This window comes from Neovison vison, chromosome 13, assembly GCF_020171115.1.
Source record: "Neovison vison isolate M4711 chromosome 13, ASM_NN_V1, whole genome shotgun sequence".
NCBI classification, from domain to species: Eukaryota; Metazoa; Chordata; class Mammalia; order Carnivora; family Mustelidae; genus Neogale; species Neogale vison.
Genome location: NC_058103.1, coordinates 6,364,562 through 6,377,821, shown reverse-complemented (window position 1 = coordinate 6,377,821; position 13,260 = coordinate 6,364,562). Strand labels below are relative to the sequence as shown.

The following is a 13,260-nucleotide window of genomic DNA, read 5'->3' as shown; positions in this document are numbered from 1 at the left end:
GAGGTTAGTGGGGGGCTGGCTTGGCTCCAGGCAGCTTTCTGGACACCCAGGTTCCTTCCAACAAGTGGACCACTACCTTGGGCCTCGCAGTACCCACTGGGGTATGTGTCTTCCCCCAGTGAATGAGGCGCCAGAGCATGAAGAGAGGACACAGCTGTTCTTAGCAGCCCAGTCCAGAGGGGACAGTCCCCTCTGCTCGTCCTCCACAAGTGAGAGCCTGGCCCAGAGAAAAGAGGTTGCCATGGACACACAGCACCCATGTCTGTCTACCCTCATCCCTCTCCTCGTGCGTGCCCCCATATGAAGCTGTTGACCTTCACAGCTAGACTCACACTGTTTGCCCCCCTCCCCACCACCTTCCACCCTCCTCGACTCACCTACAGTTCCAGGGTGATGACTAGAGGGGCTTTGCCCTCCCTGAAGGCGAGGTGTGACTGACATCGCAGGGAACCCGAGCCCCACCCCCCCTTAAAGTGTTTGTGGGGTGGAAAGGGAGGGGGCTGGGCAGAGGCCAGGGGAGGGGTGGCTGCAAAACAATGTCCTTGGCATCTAGAATGCCAGCTGTTGCCTGATGACCTCTGTCTCTCCCTCCCCCAAACTGCCTCCATCACTCCCCAGATAGGACCCTCAAATGGAGACCCAGAGAGGACTTATAGAATGTGGCCCGAACCCAGCTCATTTTACAGATGGGTAATATGTGAGTTAGAGGGCAGAGTCCATTTGCACATCCCAGGGACCCTGTCCAGGGCTCAACCCCTGGGCCATCTCCCAAGCCCTGATCCAGGAGAGAACAGACAATAGGAAGGACCCTGCATTTCCAGATCCCCTGCTGAGTGTCCCAGCTGGTGGAAGTTGCCTTTTGTATCACTCGGGTTCTAGATTCCACAGTTAGTTCCCAATTCCACCAGACAGTAACAGGGCAGGTCCCTCGGACAGGAGGCAGTGTGCGCTCAGGAGGAGAAGGGGGCAGCCTGTCCACGGAGGAGCCAGGCTGCAGGCTGGACGGAGGGGCTCCACACTGCCTATCACTCACCTCCTGGTCCCGCCTGGATCCCCGGAGTGGATCCCACTCATTCCCTAGGCAGCCAGGGAGGCAAGCATGAGCTGGCTGGTGCAGGATGGGGACAGCAGGATGGGGACAGAGACAGGGGCAGGGGCAGGGCCAGGGCCCAAGATGGATCCAGGGGGATATGGGACATCACACATGGGCTCAGCTGCCAAGAGGGAGGAGAAGAAGGGAGAGAGAGAGAAACGTGGTCAAAACAAAGGCACTGGGAAAGAAAAGCCAAGAACAAAGCCCACTAATATTACTAGTCAAAGACCCGTTTCTCTGTAAACTTTAATTCATCCACTAAATGTCAAGCGCCGTTGGCTGGGGCACCTTCTCCACACTTCCCCTGGTTATTAATGCGTACTTAGCGGCAGCGGGAATTAGAAGCTCCATAATAATACCCTTTCCAAAACACTGCAGATGAACATTTCTGTTTGAAATTTAAGGAGAATTCTATTACGGCTGCAACACATTATGTGAAAGGCCGGCGTTGGCGGGGTTTCACTTCTGCTGCCCCCCCCACTGGGGACTGGAGCTACCGTGCCAGGACCCAAGCTTGTGGAATGTGGCCACGCGCGGTCAGGGGCAGGGACAGAGCCAACGTGGCCTGTGGAATTCTGCTCCCCCCGCCCCACCCCGCGAGCCCTTCCCTGGCTCTGTCCTCCTTTCCGGGGCCATGCAGAAGGGGGGCCCGCAGGGGGTCTGGGGACTGCCAAGCTCTTGCTCCAGCCCCAATCAACCCAGTGTTCGGAGGCCCCCTGGCTCGGGAGCTCAGAGTGTGAAAAATAAAGTCTACACTTTGTCTAAACTGACCTTCTTAATCCAAGACTGGGGTGTTGGTCACCCCTGCATTTGTTTTCATTTCTGCCCACCCTGTGAAGGAAGATGACACAATTAGGTCCTGTTACACCTCACTGTGTCCTTCGGGGTCTCTGTCATCCCTCACCAGGATGCAGAGCTGGCCGGCCTGCCTGCAGTCTCACCCTTCCAGTCCAAGTCAGGAAACTCCTAAAGCCCAGATGGCACCCTGTAGCTCCTCAGCCCATTTCCTTAGCCTCAAACCTAGGATCCTGCCAAGGCCGGCCCACCCTGGTCTTCCCTGCCCCCAACTCACTCATCTGGGGCTTCACCCCTCCATGCTTTGGCAGGACTGTGTGGCTCATTGCTCGGCAATGTGTATGCTTCCTTATACCTCAGGGCCTTTGCATATGTTATCTCTGGAACCCACCCCCCTCCACCCAGCTAACCCATCCATCCTTCAGGCAGCCCCTCCTCCAGGAAGCCTCTGCCCCACTCCCACTGCTCCCCAGGCTGGCTCAGTGCCCTTCTGTGGGCCCACAGCCCCATATAATTTCCACATAACCTCTGCCTGGTCCTGAGCCTGTCCCTCACTACGCAGGTCCTTAGGGAAGAGACTAGGTTCCTACCATTTCTGTGTTGCCAGGCCCTGGCACTGGCCCTGGCACATAGTAGCTGCCGCTCCCCACCCCCAAAATTTGGCCAGTGAATGAAACTTGCTGAATCAGGCACTTCCCAAACCTCTGCTCTACAGACTGGGAGCTCCAGCTTCGGAAGTAAGGCCAACAGATGCACAGGGACAGCGTGCAGAACTCCCACAGTGGTGTGAGGCCAGCTCCCTACAGCAGACCACGCACTTGCCAATGGTTCTGCTCCTGGCTGATGGCTAGAAGAAGGTGGTCCTGCACTGGCCCAACAATCAGACTGAGACATAATGAGAAGCTCCAACATGGGAAGACAACGTGAGACAGAGATGTCGGGGAAAGTTCCAGAGAGGAGTGGCCCCTGAGCTCGACCTTGAAGATCAGGAGTATTTAGTGGAGACAGCCTACGGTCCCCAGGCTGAGGAAGGAGGACCCATCAGAGCCAGGCCTCCATCGTGTGGGGGGATGGCCACCCAAGGGTTCTCAACTCCAGCTCCCAAGCCTGCGGGGTGATGCTAACCCAGACCAGGGCTGTTTGGCCTTTCCCTGTGCCTGAGGTCCTCATGATCAGAGAATGAAGGTCCATCAATCTCAAGAGAAATCTGCTCAAGCCAAACATGAAGTTGGAGAGTTGGGTGCTGGCATTTTTTATGGAGAAAAGAGTCAAGTCTGGGGTGAGAAGCAGAAGTGGAGTTTGGCCAGTCTGAGGGCAGAGTGGAGCTCTGCCTTGCTTCTAAGACAGCATGGGACATGGCAAGCCCATGGCCTTGGCCCCACCAGACATGTGCCCAGGGAAAGGGATGTGGCCACAAAAAGCTCTCAGGGACCTGAGAAGATGTTCCCGGGCCTCCCTGCTAGTGCCCCAGCAACTAGGAGAAGACTCCCAGGGAAAGGCAAGCGACATGCCCGGGACAACACGGACTAGAGAGGAGGACAAGTGATGATCACAGACGGCCCACATGTGCTCCTCTTAGAAGGTGGACTCGACCCCAGAGTGAGGGGTCCCCCTAAACTGACGAAAATACATTTCTGTCATTTGGAATTAAGCTCGGTCATAAGGCCTTCAAGGAGGTCCCTGGAACCCCCACAGACAGTGGCCTGAGATTTGCACAGAAACCAATCTCCAAGTTCATATTTCAAGACGATTCCCATGAGATCACCAGCGCTGGAAACGCGACCACCACCAGAGGGACCGACTGCCGTAGGGGGAGGATTTCCAGCAGCGGTGGAAAAAGCCAGGGCAAGATTTAAAGCTAACCAACAAAACCAATTGGAAACAGCAGGGGAATTTGCTGTGAAAGTTGGTTTCAAGCTCACCCCATCCATAATTACTCACTTTGAAAGTGTCACGATTCTCCTGCCAAAATTACGGCCTCCCTCCCCTTATTAAACCCCTTCCACACCACTCCTTCTTCACTCTGCAAACATGGATTTCACTCAAAAAAGAAATTAGAAAAATAATTGATGTAATAACCATAACCTTGAAAATACTTCTGCCAGAATTTAAGAGCAGAAGGGAAAGAAGGCCCAAAATAAAGGCATCTCTCTGGAAATCAGAAATCTAAATTAGTTCTGAGCACCGGCTACACCCACTTCCCCGCCAACTCCTTGAAGGTGAACATGAGTGATCCTGCTCCCGTTACACAGGAGACAGGACCGTGTGTTGCCTCGAGCTGTCTGGTGCCCGCCCGTCCTGCCTCCTGCTTTAACGGATGGGCAAACTGAGACACACAGCTCTTCCCGTTGTCCTTCCAGGAGACTGACAGAATGTGGCCCCTCAGCTCCTTTGAAGTCAGGTGTGGCCAGACAACTGTCTTTGGCCAATGAAACACGCGTAGAAACAACACGGGTCATTTCTGGTGGAAGCTCTAAGCATCTCGGGGTGACTCCCCAGTCTCCCCCTGGAGCTGTTCAGGGATCACAAAGCCCCGTGTCGAGGCAATTCTTCATCAGCCTGCACTTCTGACCAGCGGTGACCAACGGAGCCCTCCTGCTAACCAGCGTTAGACACGTAGCAAGAGCCAAAGTCCAGCCGTGTTGTTTTTAAGCCACGGCGTGTGGGGCTGTTTGTTACTGCCCCAAACCTGCCTCACACTCTGTGTTGGTGCTACCGACCCGCTGCTCTAGTTTTTCTGAGAGCCGTCCCTCACGGCAGAATCCACGTTTCGTTTGACTACCTTGCAGGACCCATGAAGAAAACCTACCACGTCGCTGGGCCGAGAACGTCCGTTGAATGACAGAGTGAAGACTCCATGAGGAAGTGAGTCAAAAAATGGTGTTAAGTGGCGATCCTGAATTGGGGAGACCAATCTGACATGTGTGGATAAGAACAGTTCACCCTCTGGCGAAGGATCAACATGGCCCACAGGCTCTTAACGCTGAACCCCAAATCCACCCAAGTAACTACTAACTACTGCCTCATAAAGGCAAGGCAAAGAGGCCGAGGGCACTTAGGTGAGTCACCCAAGGTCACAGCTAGCATGCGAGCTGCCAAGCTGACTCCAAAGCCCGGAATGGTCTCCAGCCTGCCTGGGCGCTTGCACTCCAGGACAGGAGCCCCCGGGGAAGCCCATGTCCTTGCTGCTCACCTGCCACTCCCAGTCAAGCATAAGCACAGGCAGAAGCTGACATGTGAGATGAGCCAACATGCCAGACGTCAATATAACGTCAACTTCAGATGCCTTTTCCAGAATGTGGAAGCCATAGGCATCAGGAAGCCTGCAGTCAGGGAAAGCACTGAGCTGGCGCACTGAGCTGGGTATGGGAGTCCTACACTCCAATCCTGCCAGCAGATCATCTCTTCTCTGTGCCTCAGTTTCTCCTGTAGGTACAGCAGACAGGCTGGACAAATTCACCCTTAGGACCTGTTCCAGCTCCAAAGAGCTACAGTTCCTGTAATCATACCTCTGGCTGATAAAGGAAAGAAAGTTGAACCCTTTTAAGAAAATCGCAAAAGCCCTAAAATTACGTGAAAGCCTTTGAGATCCGTGAAAGAAAGGCATTTGCTAAATCCCCTCTATTATTTCCAAAGGATATTTTCTATTATTATTATTTACCAAAGGAATTTCTGGACAGAGTTTAAGTGCCTCAGAGCCTACAAAATAATCATCTCTTCGAAACGTAACAAAAGGTCCTGAATATTCTTGACTGATGACTTTTCTTTGAAACATGTTCTCCATGGAACAAAGGATTTTCTTCGTTTTCCCAATTTTTCTAAGTTTAAGTAAAACACACACAAAAAACCTCATCATGATTACTAATTTAAATGCTTTTTAAGTTGGCTAAAGGACCAGAGAACACATTTATAATATCGATGATTCTCGTTCCGGGCGTGCTCTGTGCGATCCACTATCCCAGGAACTGGTTATTAGGAGAAAACCAAAAACGGGATGTACTTATTGAGAACGATGAGTCAGGCTCTGTGCCAAGAGCTTCACACTTATTCTCTCATTTGAACCTCTGCATAACCCAGTGAGATGGGGAAACTGACTTTAAGAGCCATTTAGCCTAAGCGGATCTAAGATCAGGCAGCTGGTAGGCGCTGAAGTTGGGTTCAAACAGGGTCTCACGGACCCCAGAGTCCATGCTTTTAACTGTCAGGCTATGTTCACTTCATGTAATGCCGCACTGAATCCTGACACCCAGCCTATAAGGCAAGGAGTCCCTTTATACAGACAAGGAAACTGGGAATGGGCCAGATCAAGTCGCTGGCCCATTGTCATCCAGATGGAGTGTCTGTCAGAGAAGCGAGGATTCAAATTCAAGTCCACCAAACTGGATGGCCCTTTGCCTGACTCTACACTATTTCCAGGTAACATAGGCCTCAAGACACATGCTCTTCTTGCCTGGCCCTACCTTGTGGTCCAACACATTGATAGTGCCAACTCCCAGAACTTCCAAGTCTTCAGTGAATGAAAGAAAAAGGGAATTCTTTGCAGTGCCAGTAAACATGTGTGGCCAAAGAACTGTTAAATCTCTAGAGCCAGGGAGGAAACTCTGCACTTGGTGGGCACTGCACTACTTTTGCCCAGAGACCTGGACCCTGTCAATAATTCCACTGTAGGCAGCTGCTTGCAAAGGTTAATAACTCCAACCATAAAAATGTGTGGCGAGTTGCAACTTGGCACCAGCCGCCTCAGACTGGGAGAGAAGCTAGCGTTTGCAAAATATGGTTCAAATAATCCCGCCTCTCCTTTTTTTTTTTCCTTCTTTAGTTTTAAGAGTGCAAGAAACATAGAAGTTTTGTGGTTTCACACTGGTCTTTTTATGGTTCGAAAGACTCCAAAACAGAGTTGATTAAAAAAATGCCTCTGCATAATGCCGACCATTGTGTGGGCATTTTCAAGGAAGCATGCCATCCGGTGCTGGGACTTTGGGGACTTGGATGTTCTTCATTGGCTTAAATGAAAGGTTTTGTTCTTAAACAAAAGGGATATCCTGACTCAACAACTGTTTGTGTTCTGACCTCTGCACCTAAATCCCAAATCTGCCCACAAGAGGCAATTTGATACAAGGGAATGAGCATGGACTTTGGATCCAGCCAGGAAAATGTGATGCCTAGCTCAGTTTCTTCCTAGCTTTAGGACTCTGAGAATCTTAGGAATCTCAGAGGATCATCTTTCCTCATCTCTGAAATGGGCACATTTTTATATTTATTTTATACCTTAGGGTTTCTGAAAAACTTGAACGAGATGATGTAGGTAAAACACAAAGTAGATCCACCCAGTCCTTCAAAAAATAATTGTTGAGTACCTACTAAATGCCTGGCATTATTTTCAATACTGGAAAATCAACAGTGAACAAGTCAGATCCAGATACTGACCTGGTATATCTCACATTCTTGCTGGGGTGAGACCATAAATGAATAAAGACATAAATGAGATCATATTTGATGATGAAGGCTTAAAGAGCAGGAGGTAGTGCAGTAGAGAATGACTGGGGTTGGGGGATCAGGGCTGGACTGCTTCAGCAAGGGTAACCAGTGAGGGCCTCTCTAAGGAGTTACCACTTGAACTAAGGCTGAGGAGTATGAAAGAGACATCGAAAGGATTAGCATGTGCAAAGGCCCTGAGGCAGAATGAGATGGCCAGGTTAGAACATGTGAGGTAGTTCGGAGTAAAGGGAACACAACTGCCAGATTAGGAGACGCCTTGAAATTCACAGCAAGAGATTGTATTGGGCTTTATTCTAAGTTCAATGGGAAGCCATCTGTAGATTTTAAGCAGTGAAATTGCGGGATTAATTTGCATCCTGACTCTGCTAGATGGGGACAGAATCACAGTAAGATATGCAGGAAAAGACAAAGACCAGTTAAGACACTTTCTCAGTCTAGCCAAAGATAATGGACTATCACAGATGCAATGGAGAGGGAGAGAAGCCTATTAATCTGGGAATACAGCTTGGTAATGAAATTAGATGGAATCTGGAGAAAAGAAGCTTAACCTTTAGAAGCTGGATAAAGGAGTATCGGAATAGTTGCCAGTGAGATGGGAAGAAACCAGGAGAGTGCAGTGTCCTAGAAGCACTGCAGGAAAAGAATTTAGTGAAGAATGGAAAGGTCACCTGAGCCAAGAGAGCAACAGGAGGACAGAGAACAGCCTACTGGATTTGGCCAGATGAAGATCACATGGGTGTCTTTCACTGATACACACCATTTCTGTGAGGGAGCTGGGAAAGCAGAGACTGAAAATAAGTTCAATACATGCAAGGTATTTTTAAAATTCCTTCCTTAGAAATGGAAATTGGGTACCTCATACCTTATCAATGGAGACTAAGACATTTCTTTCATGATATTAAAAATATCCATAATAATAACAACTCATGAGTCTCACATGTCCAATCAGTATGACAGGCTGAGCAGACAATGAAAGACTATTCACCCCACATACCCCCAGTCTGAACAAATAAAAATGTTGGATATAATGTGACAATAAACTATTTAAATACAAAATCAATTTCAAAAGTATGGAAAGGAAAATCTCCGGGAGCTCAAAATAAAGATAAAACCCAAACCAGAGTCATTGGTAAAAGCTGAAGACAAAAATCTCACAAGATACTAGAACTGGTTATAGGAGCTGAAGTCAAGGGAAGAATAAAACTTGAGGCTTAAAGGAGGACAGTGTGCCTCTGAGTCCCCTCATAAAGCCAGGAACCATGAAGCATGGCATGCCCATGAAACTCCAAGCAGAAATGTTCTAAAATTTGTCCAGAGCTGATAAAACTACCAGGATCCTGAGTAACTTCCAATGGGAAACTACTCAGAAGGGATTCCTCCAAAACTCAAGAGAGCAAGGCTCCTATGAAACCCTCTCCCATTCAAGATGAGCTCACAACAAAAAATTACAATCCACAGGAGCAAAAAAATCTCTCTGAGGTTTAGTAACAACCAATAGACATAGCAAATGAGATAAATTCACCTTAAAAACCAGAAATAAAGGGAAAAAACTAGAAGAAACTTCCCATATGTAAAATCTTCAAAGAGAAATAGGGAAAAAATACATACAAAAACAAGACTGAATATAAACGCAAAGCCACATCTGAAAAGAACTAAATGGAGATTCTAAAAATGAAAAATACAATCATTAAGGTAAAAAAGTTTAATAGGTTAAATAGAATAGACACACTGAAGCAAAAATATTGAACTCTAAAACAGACATTTGGAAATCACACAGAATGCAGAAAAAATAAGTAACTTAAGTGGATAATATGAAAGAGTAATTTAAGATCTTCATAACAGAAAGAGAGCTCCTGTGCTCACTTCAGCAGCACATAAACTAAAATTGGAATGAGACAGAGAAGATTAACATGGTCCCAACACAAGGATAACATGCAAATTCACAAAGTGTTTCATATTTTTAGTGCATGGAGCACTTGGTGTTGTACATAAATCATGAATCTTGGAATACCACATCAAAAACTAATGATGTATTTTATGGTGACTAACATAACACAATAAAACATAAAATAAAATATAAATTTAAAGAAAAAAAGAATAAAGTGTAGCTCCAATATATTAAGCTGAACTCTCTTTGTAGGTCTAAAATGGTTGACTATCAGCAATTTCATACAGTTTTATCTACAAGTCTAACACAAGCAGTGGAAAGGAAAAAAATAAAGAATGAGGGAGGGGCTCCTGGATGGCTCAGTCGGTTAAACATCCCAACTCTTGGTTTCAGCTCAGGTCATTGTCTTGTGGTGTTGAGATGAAGCCCCACACCAGGCTCTGCACTGGGTGCAGAGTCTGCTTGAGATTCCCCTCCCTCTTCCATCCCATCTGCTCTTCCCTCTGCTTGCACTCTTTCTCTCTCTAAAAATAAGTAAAATCTTTTTTAAACTGTGGGAAAGAGACAATGTTTAGAGAGCTGACAGTTGAGAATTTTGCAGAATTTTTTTTAATTATTATTTATTTATTTATTTTCAGAAAAAACAGTATTCATTATTTTTTCACCACACCCATTGCTCCATGTAAGCCGTGCCCTCTATAATACCCACAACCTGGTACCCCAACCTCCCACCCCTCCACCACTTCAAACCCCTCAGATTGTTTTTCAGAGTCCATAGTCTCTCATGGTTCACCTCCCCTTCCAATTTACCCAAATTCCCTACTCCTCTCTAACACCCCTTGTCCTCCATGCTATTTGTTATACTCCACAAATAAGTGAAACCATATGATAATTGACTCTCTCTGTTTGACTTATTTCACTCAGCATAATCTCTTCCAGTCCCGTCCATATTGCTACAAAAGTTGGGTATTCATCCTTTCTGATGGAGGCATAATACTCCATAATGTATATGGACCACATCTTCCTTATCCATTCATCCATTGAAGGGCATCTTGGTTCTTTCCATAGTTTGGCGACCGTGGCCATTGCTGCTATAAACATTGGGGTACAGATGGCCCTCCTTTTCACGACATCTGTATCCTTGGGGTAAATACCCAGGAGAGCAATTGCAGGGTCATAGGGAAGCTCTATTTTTAATTTCTTGAGGAATCTCCACACTGTTCTCCAAAGAGGCTGCACCAACTTGCATTCCCACCAACAGTGTAAGAGGGTTCCCCTTTCTCCACATCCTCTCCAACACATGTTGTTTCCTGTCTTGTTAATTTTGGCCATTCTAACTGGTGTAAGGTGATATCTCAATGTGGTTTTAATTTGAATCTCCCTGAGGGCTAATGATGATGAGCATTTTTTCATGTGTCTGATAGCCATTTGTATGTCTTGATTGGAGAAGTGTCTGTTCATATCTTCATTAAAAAAAACACGAGTCCTCATATTGACTCAAAACAATAAAAATTAAATGTAGTAGACCTATCAAACATCAACAATAAAGGGGTAAATGACTAGAGAGAAAAGAAAGGAAGGATTGAATGATAGGTGAATGGTAACATCTTGCCATTCTTTTACAAGTCCAGAAGACAATGATACAATCTTATAAAGACTTATAGGAAATGATAAGCCCACCACTCAAGTGAGAGCTGTAAAAGACATATTCAGATATACAAGGAAAAGGACAAACACATCACCCACAGACTCCTAACTAAGAAAAGTGCTATGATGAGAAAGCAAAGTCAGAAAGAAGGAGGGTAGTGCATGAAGCAGTGTGAGTCTACAAATTGGTAAATAGTTGGAAATCCAAATAAATATCAACTGAAAAGAAGTTAGAATGACTAAAGAAGAGTAAAAATATGGTAGAACTAAAATATTAAATAACACTAACATTCTTTAAAGAGAGGAAGAATTCAGGGGATGTGAACCATGAGAGACTATGGACTCTGAAAAACAATCTGAGGGGTTTGAAGTGGCGGGGGGGTGGGAGGTTGGGGTACCAGGTGGTGGGTATTATAGAGGGCACGGCTTGCATGGAGCACTGGGTGTGGTGAAAAAATAATGAATACTGTTTTTCTGAAAATAAATAAATTGGAAAAAAAAAGAATTCAGAATTTAAAGCATTCTAAGGTCATTAAGTAGTTAGGACAGAGGATATAAAGACCTACAGGTTTTGCTAAATATACACCTTAAAATTTGAGGACAACTGCTAAAAATAATTGTAGAATGTACTTCTCCCAAATCTGTAGTTACAAAAAATTAAATCAACCCTACAGACAGGTCTAGGCACTTATTCTATAAAGGACCAGATAGTAAATATTTTCCAATTTGTATGGTTCCTGCCAAAACTACTCAGCTCTCACTGTAATGCAAAAACAGCCACTGACCATATGTAAGTCAATAAGCCTAGCTATGTGCCAATAAAGTTTTTATTTATAAAAACAGGTGGCAGGCCAGATTTGATCTGAAAGCCATAATTTGCCACCTACTGCCATAGAAGGCAAATGAAAGGACAAAAGAGAGTAATCAAGAAAATGTATATATGTAAAAAACAAAAAACTAAGTCCATGAAGAATCACAATAAATGTAAATGCATTAAATTTATCGATTAGAATATCCAAATTGCAGAATGACACCATGTGATGCCACGTATATACAGGTTTGAAAGACAGAACAATACCATTTACCTTTTATGGCTATGCTCATGTGTAGTAAAGGTACAGAAAGGATGCATCCAATTCCAGAGTGTTGCCTCAGGCAGGAAGTGAGAAGAATAGATTTGGAGAAGAGTACAATCGAGAATCAATATAACTGTCCAAAGATTTTGTTTCCAAAACAAACAAAAGAGCCAAAACCAGTTTAGCAAACGTTAATATTTGTTAATTCTAGGTAGTGGGTACATGGGCATTAGTTACATTACTCTTCATATTTTTAAGTTTGAAAAGTGTCTTTTTTTTCCCAATTTATTTATTTTCAGAAAAACATTATTCATTATTTTTTCACCACACCCAGTGCTCCATGCAAGCTGTGCCCTCTATAATACCCACCACCTGGTACCCCAACCTCCCACCCCCCTGCCACTTCAAACCCCTCAGACTGTTTTTCAGAGTCCATAGTCTCTCATGGTTCACCTCCCCTTCCAATTTACCCAAATTCCCTACTACTCTCTAACGCCCCTTGTCCTCCATGCTATTTTTTAAGCACTCATATGTCATTCAAACCTTAGCAATCATTAGGAGAATGGTATTTCAAACTCTGTTTCCAGATGAGGAATTTGAAGTTCCACACAGGCCAGAAACTTGGAAAAATGAGACCATAATCTTCCAACTCAATTAAATGCACTCTAGATACTGCATGATGTTTTGTGGGAACTTGAAGGCATCTATTTTGCAAACACCCTGTCTCTATGATCCCCAGGACCGCCATCTTTACCAGATACTTTTTCTCTTCCAACCAGTCCTTCTGCCTCACCCTCTTCCCACCCATCCTCTGCTCTCTAGACATTTATAGTGTGAAAATACAGCTTAAATCACACCACACTCCACCTCTTCAGTGTCGGCTGTGGGCCTGAGGATATGAAAACAAAGAAGACATGGTTCTCAGTGTGATTTAATTTTCAACTCAACCAACCCCTACCTGGGCAAATGTGAACTTCTCTAAGTCTCCATCTCTTCATCTTTAAAATGGCCATCACTAACCCTACCATACATGCTACCTAAGGCTCTTTTTTTTTTTTTTTAAGAAAAAAAAAATGAAATCATCTAGCAGATAATCTGTCCTTACAGAAAAATTCCAAACTCCTGAGCACAGGGCCTAGTAGGGTTACCCAGATCACGCAGGTCACATTTGAAAAAAAAAAATTTTTTTGTCCTGCACACACATGGCCATCACCAGAACACCATAAGCCAATCACACACCCTCTGTAGGCCTCTGCTTCCCA

The 13,260-nt window shown here is 45.6% G+C and overlaps 1 non-coding gene across 1 annotated transcript; it reads left to right on the top strand.

Moving 5' to 3' along the window:
* Positions 1-9,242: 9,242 nt before the first annotated feature.
* On the top strand, positions 9,243-9,349 carry LOC122894883. The gene has a single exon (XR_006381889.1). It is a non-coding gene; the product is annotated as a U6 spliceosomal RNA (small nuclear RNA).
* The last annotated feature ends 3,911 nt before the right edge of the window (positions 9,350-13,260 follow it).